Raw genomic sequence first — 9,285 nt, 5'->3', positions numbered from 1 at the left:
ATCATATTTTCCGTCCGTACCTTGATCAGTTCGTAGTAGTTTTCATAGACGATATTCTCATCTATTCGAAGACAGAAAGAGAGCATGAAGAGTATCTAAGGACTGTATTGCAGATACTGAGGACTCGGAAGTTATATGCTAAACTATCAAAGTGCGAATTCTGGACAGAGAAGGTGACGTTTTTGGGACATGTTATATCACAGGGAGGAATTGTAGTGGATCCTTCAAAAATTGAAGCAGTAGTGCAGTGGGAACCACCTACGACCATTACAGAAGTTCAGAGTTTTCTCAGACTTGCTGGCTATTAGCAGAGGTTCATCAATGGATTTTCACAGATAGCCTCACCTTTGACTTACCTTACACGAAAGGAAGTTCCATTTATCTGGACGGCAGAGTGTGATAGAAGTTTCAAGATGCTTAAGGAAAAGCTAACAACTGCACCTGTATTAGTACTACCCGATCCGCAGAAACCTTTTGAAGTATACTGTGATGCCTTTCAAAAAGGACTTGGATGTGTGCTGACTCAAGACAAAAATATGGTGGTTTATGCTTCCCAGCAGCTGAGACCTCATGAACGAAATTATCCGACGCATGACTTGGAATTGGCTGCGGTGGTGTTTGCTCTGAAGATCTGGAGGCACTATTTGTATGGCGCTCAACTAGAAGTTTTCTCCGATCACAAAAGTTTGAAGTATATCTTTGACCAGAAAGATCTTAATATGCGACAGCGAAGGCGGATGGAGTTCCTGAAGGATTATGATTTTAAGTTAAGTTATCACCCAGGAAAAGCGAACGTGGTGGCAGACACCTTGAGCAGGAAGAATTTGAGTATCTCTTAGATGGTGATAAAGGAAGAGAAGCTACTTGCGAAATTTGAGGACCTTAAGTTGGCTATGACTAAGACGTCAAGAGGAGTCCATTTGGTGCAGTTGCATATAACACCAGATTTTAAGATTAGGATTCAGCAAGCACAAGCACAGGGCTCAGAAATAATGACGATACTAAGACGGATGAAAGTAGAGGAACCAGAAGCCATAAGACTAGATCGTAGCAGTCTCTGGAGATACAAGAACAGAATTTGTGTACCTAGCTCTGGAGATTTGTGGCAAAGGATTCTTGCAGAAGCTCATCAAAGTAGATTTTCTATGCATCCTAGAGTAACAAAGATGTATTAAGATTTGAAACAAATGTTTTGTTGGCCGGGCTTAAAAAAAGAGGTAGCTGGTTATGTCTCAAAATGTTTAACCTGCCAGAAGGTGAAAGTGGAACACCAGAAACCATCAGGAACCCTACAACCCTTGGAAATACCACAATGGAAATGGGAGCATATCACTATGAATTTTGTCACGGGATTGCCAAGGACCTCAACAGAACACAATGCCATGTGGACAGGTTAACAAAATCAGTGCACTTCCTTCCGATTTGAGTTGACTATACATTAGAAAGGCTGGCACGGATATATATTCAAGAAATCGTACGATTGCACAAAATACCTTCGTCAATTATTTTAGATCGAGATCCGAGGTTTACTTCCAGATTCTGGGGAGCTTTTCAGAAAGCGTTGGGGACAGAATTGCACATGAGTAAAGCATACCATCCTCAGATAGATGGATAATCAGAGCGGACAATCCAGACATTGGAAGACATGCTAAGATCTTTTGTGATGGATAACCAAGGCAGTTGGGATAGATATTTGTCGTTGGTCGAGTTCGTCTACAATAACAGCTACCAACAAATTATCGGGATGGCACCATATGAAGCCCTCTACGGAAGAAGATGTCAAACACCATTGTGTTGGAATGACGACGGAGAAGCTAGTGTCTTAGGTCTAGACTTAGTGCAAGAAACTATTGAGAAGATAAAGGGGATTTGCCAGAAGATCCAGACAGCACAGAGCCGTCAAAAGAGCTATGCCGATAATAGACGTAGACCCTTAGAGTTTAGTGAGGGAGACCATGTTTTTCTTAAAGTAACCCCGACTACTGGTATAGGTAGAGCCCTTAAGACTAAAAAGCTTAACCCTCAATACATAGGACCTTTCCAAATCCTTAAAAGAGTCAGACTAGTAGCTTATCAAGTAGCCCTTCCTCTATATCTGTCAAACTTTCATGATGTTTTTCATGTCTCACAACTTAAGAAATATATTCCTGACGAGAGTCACATTTTACAACCAGAGACAGTACCGTTATGAAATGATTTGACATATCAGGCATCACCAGTTCAGATCGTGGAAAGAAGTAATAAGTAGCTAAGAGGCAAAACTATTTGCTTAGTCAAAGTAGCTTGGGGACAAAGAGGAGAAAAAGAGCACACTTGGGAACTGGAAGATAAGATGAAAGTTGATTACCTGCATCTATTCTCAGGTAACTGAAATTTTGAGGGCAAAATTTTCTTTTAGGAGGGTAGAATGTAACAACCCTGATTTTCGAGTACGCGAGATCTTTTCTAAAGGCACGGAATCCTTCGGAAGATCAGTAAAGGGAACACCTATGTTATATCATCAAGTATCTCAATCCTCATTATCATTATGTCATCCTTAAGCTAGAACCTCTTTTGGGGACAAACTTGACAACACATTGACGAGGAACCTAGTTTTGAACCGTATCGGTTAGGAGTTTTGATTCTAGTTTTCGTAAATAGTCTCAGTTTGACGAACCGGACTCAATTTATGATAGAAGAGAGATAATATTATAATATTAATATTATATTAGTATTAGAAGATGATTGAATGATATTATAAGGTTACCTGGTCTGTTTTAGTTAAAAACAGAAAATCGGTTTAACCGGGTTTACAGTTTACTGGTACAGCTTAGCACCAGCACTCTCTAATAACTTTAGCAATGCTAAGGCATCATTATACATGTTTTATTCTCATAATAAATATGTTACTAGTGTCATTTATGCTAGTAGCTCAGAAAATAATTTTTAGAGATGTTTTTACAAGTGTTCTGATACATCTAGTTTTAATAGTCATACACCTGAGATATTTTAATATTATTTTAATCCACCTCCAAGCCAACCAATCAAAACTCACCTTACACCCCCAAGACACTCCACGTCTGTCTCATTTCTTCTTTTTGGCTGAAAATATCATGAGAGAAAAGAGAGAAACTTTCATGAACACTTAATCTTCAAAGCTTGATTTCTTCTAAACTAAAACTCAAATCAAAATTCTGATTTCACCAAAATGATCCTCTCTTCTTCCTCTACATAACCATGTAACTTATCAAGGATGAAAATAAGGTGAGATGGCTTTTCCTTTCCCCTTTCAATTCGGTTTTCAAGGAAAACCATGCAAAACATGTGTTTTCTTGATGTTTTTCCTTAGGAATCATGCTTAACTTGACTTGAGGGCCAAGAAACGTTAATTTCTAGCAAGTCTAAGGTGAGATATCCCTTCCTAACGTGCTGAGAGAGATTTTTTCAGTTGAGGATTTGTGGATTTAAAGTTATTCTTGATGTGATTTAGGAGGAAAAAGTGCTTAAGGACCACCTAAGGACATAACCGGATTTGGAGCAGCAAATCAAGGTAGGGTTTGACGAATTTAATCTTGATTTATTGTGTTTGAGTTGTGTGATTATGATATGGTTTGGCTGTGCTTGAAATTGATTGTTTCTATGAGTAATTCTTGTTGAAATTTTGGTGAAAATTTGATGAAATTTGATGAAATTCAAGCTATGAATGTGTGTTCTTGTGGCTGCAGGAAAAACGAACCCTAGAGCTTAAATTGGGGTTCAATTTATGTTTAAAACATGAAGAAAAGATGGGATTTTAGTGGCTGGGAATTTATTATGAATTATAGTAAAAATCGGTTGCTGAAAAGACTGAAAATGGGTAAAAACAGAGAAAGAATCTGAAGAATTTATGAAGAACATGAAGAACACTTTGAGTGTGATGAAGAACAATGAAAAACAAGCTTTAGATCCTTAAAAGGGCAAGGAATTAAAAATTTTGGTGTTTAAGGGGTTATTTAATAATTTCTAAAAGTTAGGGTGGTTAAAGTAGATATATTAAAAGTTACGGGTGGTAAAAAGTGAATTTTTAAAGGTTAAAGGTAAAGATAAGGTAATTTTTTAAAATTTAATAATAAAATAATAAATAATAATAAAATATTAAATAATAATATTTAATTAAAAATAATATTATAATAAAAATAATAAAATAATGCAGAAAAGGCAGTTTTCTGTAAAAGCTTTAGAAAGACAACTTTAAGTGCAGAATCTCATAATTACCTACATAAAACCCATAGGGAGTGGTAATAACATGATAGTGAGGCAAAGATAAAAGAAAGATAAAAAGTTGAAGAAAAGATAAAAATCAAAGAAAAAGTCTGTAAAGTTTTAATGACAGAATCAAACAGAGATTAGTGAACGAACTAGGGCAACATAGTTAGTCCTTGAGTTGCGACTAGGGTTAGGTATAATATGAAAAGTGAAACTGTTTCAGTATAGACTTAATGAACCTATACTTGGGACAGGCTAACTATTCATACCGAAATTTACATAAGCTTTAAATACATACGTTAAGCAGAGAAATAAAAGCAGGGTAAAGAAATACAGAGAACAGAGTAACAAGAGTAATGTAAAGAGATAAAGAGAAAAAGAGTAAATATAGATACAGAGGAACAATAATTAGAGAAAAGTAAAGAGATATAGAGAACAGAGTAACCAGAGCAGAGTAAAGAGATACAAAGAATAGATTAACTAGAGCAAAGGGAAACTAAGTTACCTACAGTTATTTTCTACTTCTCCAGAGTCGAGCAAAGCAGAGTATATATATATTTTCCTGCAGTAAGCAGAGGCTGTCTCCAATGAGCAGCTATTATTATATGCGCATTTATTTAGGAACAGAAAATCGTATTCGGGAAATCGGGATTACTCGTAACCGGATAAATATCGGGATTGCGGGCAGCTAACTGACACATGAGCTCATGGCCTGCATAGGACAGACATGCATCATACTTGGTTGCACATTTCCTCTGTTATGATTGTTGTTTGAATGTATGCTTTCTTTGTTTTCATTCTATTCTCTGTGTTTGTGTTTTGTTTTCTTGTATAATATTCTTTGTGTTTTGCTTTCTATTTTCTCTATTTATTTTTTTCTTCTGTTTTCTGCTTCTCGGTATTCTGCTATTTATCTGCTAAACAACACATAATTAATGAACTTAACTAATAACCCCGGCCCTACTAAGAACTCCCCAGTTCTTACCCCTTCTCTCTCCCTTTCCCCTTAGATGGAAGCAAAAGTAGCCTTCCGTAGTTCATTGCTGATCGTTCTGCAAAGAAGATTCCGCTCTAGGTAGTCTTCTGAGTCTAGAGTGAACTCTGTTACCTGTTTATAGGTATATACTGTGAGGCCAGCCAACGTCTGCACCCTGCTTATTTACAAACTTTAGCCTAAGTCCTTCGTACGATGTTGCTGTTATGTGGCCACTGGATGAAGTACTTGAGAGACGCTCTTTGATGACATATGATCGTGCAGAGGAGTAGTAGACGACCTTCCACCTTTTGATGACATTCCACCTGACTTGAGTTTTGAAGACCTAGAACGTACTTTCCCTCGTTTTAGTAGTTTAGAGGGACTAGGTGAGTATAGAGTCTAGGCTAGCCTGGGTGCCAGCTTATGGACTTCTTGAACCGGTCAAGGCCTGGGATGTTGTATATATATATATATGTATAGTTATTATCTAGTTATATCTAAGGGTGTTCTAACTAAAAGTCTATACCTAAATAAAGGCTGGATCACTGTATGTTATTAACTGCTTGTGATGTATTTATGTGTGGTTGTTTATAACTATTTTATCTGTTATCAGTTGTGGAGTGATTATGAATGATTCCATCTTTTAATCCAGATGTTTTCAAAAAAAAAGTATCTCACAAAATAACTACGCTTTTAACAAAGAATCAGGCTTATATAATAAATAATAGATAATAATTAGGAAGATAAGTTGGTAGCGCTCAGTTTCTAGTATGATCATGACGTACCAGAAATTGGGTCGTTACAACGTTCGCGCCATGAACGCTCTTCACCCGTGCGCATCCTGTGCGCGTGCGCGTGGATGATAAAACTTCACTACTGCGCCCCAGAATCATGTACGCGTCTGAGCCTATCACCACTTTGGTCACATCGATGCGTCTGCATCATGCATGCATGCGTGTCAATGCCCATCTTCAAGTTCAAACTCTGAAAGTATCACAGGCGTTCACTCCGAGTGAACGTAGCGTTCGTTGTTGGTGAACGCTGATCCTCAAACCACACGTGCGCGTCATGTGTGCGTACGCGTGGATTTTCGAATTGCTCACCCACGCAGAAGCGTCTTGTATGCGTGCGCATCGCATGTGAACGTAGCATTCATCAAATAAACGTAGTGTTCGTCTACACCTTGCTTCTTTGCTCTTTTCTTTTCATCATATTTTCACCTGCCATCAACCGAACAAGCAATCAAAGTTTCACTAAAATCAGAAGGTCCATAATAATCAACTAAATTGTGCATAAATCTTATGATTTTGCATAAAATCACCCATGTTTGATTGAGTCATTATAAACATGAAATTCTATTCCAATCACTTACTTATTGTGCAAGAAAGTGTAATAAACCTAATAAAAGCAAGAAAAATTGCTAGTAAAACTAGCATAAGATGACTTGTCATCAGTACGCGTGGATGAACAAGCTCTCTGTTTTCTTGAAAGTGCTGCAATTTCATTTGGGAGATTTTTAATCCAACAAAGACAGAGCCCAATACCTGATCCGGAGATGCATGATTGAAGGCCTTTCAAGGAGGCTAAGGACTAGTATAAATAGGAAAGATTTTGTACTTGGAGAGGACTTTTGACTTTTTGGTTTTTACTTTTACTTTTTACTCCATTTTTGGAGAGCATACTGGTCATCTATTTTGTTTTCTTGTAGATTTCAATTTTACTTTTCGGAATTCCTTTTCTTCATTCTTCTCTGCACTTAGTTGAATTTCCATTTGGCAATTGTAGTTGTAATTGGAGCCATGATTCACTAAACCTCATTTTCACTTGGGGGGAGCTCTATTTGTTTAAATGAATTGATATCTCATCTTTTCTTCTCAATTCAAGGGGGTTTTTCCAAGAGGCAACTCTGGCTCTTCACATATTCAATTACTATTGAGAGAGGAATTGAATCTATTTGAATTGTGCGAGGAACTTGAGAAAGGAGTCACAAAATTCAGTTTAGAGTTCATCCTTTCATAATTCTCTTGATTGATATACTTTGGGTTGGTATGTGAGATGTAACCACCCTTGGATGAGATCTTAAGAGTTGTGTGGCATGAAGGATTAGCTATTGAACTTCATCTCTTCTCATGAACAATTACATCACAAGAGTGGCAATTGATTGTGTTGAGAGAAATTGAGTCACCAAGAGATTGGGACTCAATTATTCACAATCCAGCATGGATCTATCCCCATGATTGAGAAGTAATTGATTATCATCAATTCATGAGAATTTACACCTCCGATCCTAGTGATCTATTCCATCATAAACTATAATTTCTATTGCTCTTTAGTTATTTTAAATACCAGTACCCAACTCCCTTTTATCTTCTTGCAATTTAACATTCCTGCCATTTACATTCTACTTTTAATTACTTGCAATTTACTTCTCTGCTCTTTATAATTCTGCAATTTTACTTTCTTGCAATTTATTCTTCATGTCATTTAAGTTTCTTGCCATTTAAGTTTCAAGTAATTTACATTTAGCACTTTAGATTAACTGGAGTATTTGGACTCCGGGTCGTCTCACGAGGATTGCAATGAAGTGGTCAATTATTGGCTATGAAGAAATATTTTGGGGTTTTTTTTTGGAATAAGAGACATGAAAAGTAAATGATAAGGAAATTCAAATAACAAAAAGGCCTTGGCAAGGGTTGGTGGTCAAGGGTCTCTATCCTTATCACTAACCACGACAAGAGAATTGGCAAGGATCAACCCCATTAAGTCATCCTCTAACTAAAAAAGGAGATTCAAATGAGTTATGTCAATCCAAGTCCATAAGTCCTAGTTCTCCACCAATTCAATTAGTGAGATCTAAGGTCAATGGCTCCCAATCATCAATCACTTGGACATTAGCAACTCAAGAGTTTCTAAGTTACCTTCCCAAGCCAAGAGCATAAAATCTACTCTAACATCCTTCCAAGCATTTTGTCAAACACTTGGAAGGCATAAAAGAAAAGCATAGTAAATTGCAAGGAAAGATAAAATGTAACAACTACCAATTGTAAGAAAAGATAAAATCACAACTCAAATCAACAATAAAAGAACATCAAACATTAAATTGCATTAAAAATAAACGAAATCCATCATGAGTGCATGATTACAAAAGAGAGCAAAGAGGAAAATTAACACTACAAACCATGAGAATGAAATAGTAGAAGCAAGAAATCATAAAGGAAATGAGATGAAAACGTAAAAATGGACCTAGATCTAGAAGAGATTAACCTAACCTAACCTAATTCTAGCGAGAAGAGGGAGCTTCTTGATGAGCGGATAATTTATACGCTTTTTGGCATTATTTTTAGTATGTTTTTAGTATGTTTTAGTTAGTTTTTATTATATTTTTATTAGTTTTTAGTTAAAATTCACTTTTTTGGGCTTTACTATGAGTTTGTGTGTTTTTCTATGATTTCAGGTATTTTCTGGCTGAAATTGAGGGACCTGAGCAAAAATCTGATTCAGAGGCTGAAAAGGACTGTAGATGCTATTGGATTCTGACCTCCCTGCATTCGAAGTGGATTTTCTGGAGCTACAGAAACCCAATTGGTGCGCTCTCAATTGCGTTGGAAAGCGGACATCCTGAGCTTTCCAGCAATATATAATAGTCCATACTTTGACCGAGATTTGATAGCCCAAACTGGCGTTCCAAATCAGCTCAAAACTGCCCGGCGTTAAACGCCCAAACTGGCACAAGAATGGGAGTTAAACGCCCAAACTGGCACAAAAGCTGGCGTTTAACTCCAAGAAAAGTCTCTACACATGAAAGCTTCAATGCTCAGCCCAAGCACACACCAAGTGGGCCCGGAAGTGGATTTTTATGTCATTTACTCATTTTTGTAAACCTTAGGCTACTAGTTCTTTATAAATAAGACCTTTTGCTATTGTATTTTCATCTTGGTTCTTCTGGTTCCCTCTCTGGGGCCGAAGCCAATGATCACTGCTATCACTTATGTATTTTCAATGGTGGAGTTTCTACACACCATAGATTAAGGTGTGGAGCTTCTATTCAATTCAGCTTATTCTTGTTCTAAGATATCACTTGTTCT

This window comes from Arachis duranensis, chromosome 10, assembly GCF_000817695.3.
Source record: "Arachis duranensis cultivar V14167 chromosome 10, aradu.V14167.gnm2.J7QH, whole genome shotgun sequence".
Lineage (NCBI taxonomy): Eukaryota > Viridiplantae > Streptophyta > Magnoliopsida > Fabales > Fabaceae > Arachis > Arachis duranensis.
This window is presented reverse-complemented; position numbering follows the sequence as displayed.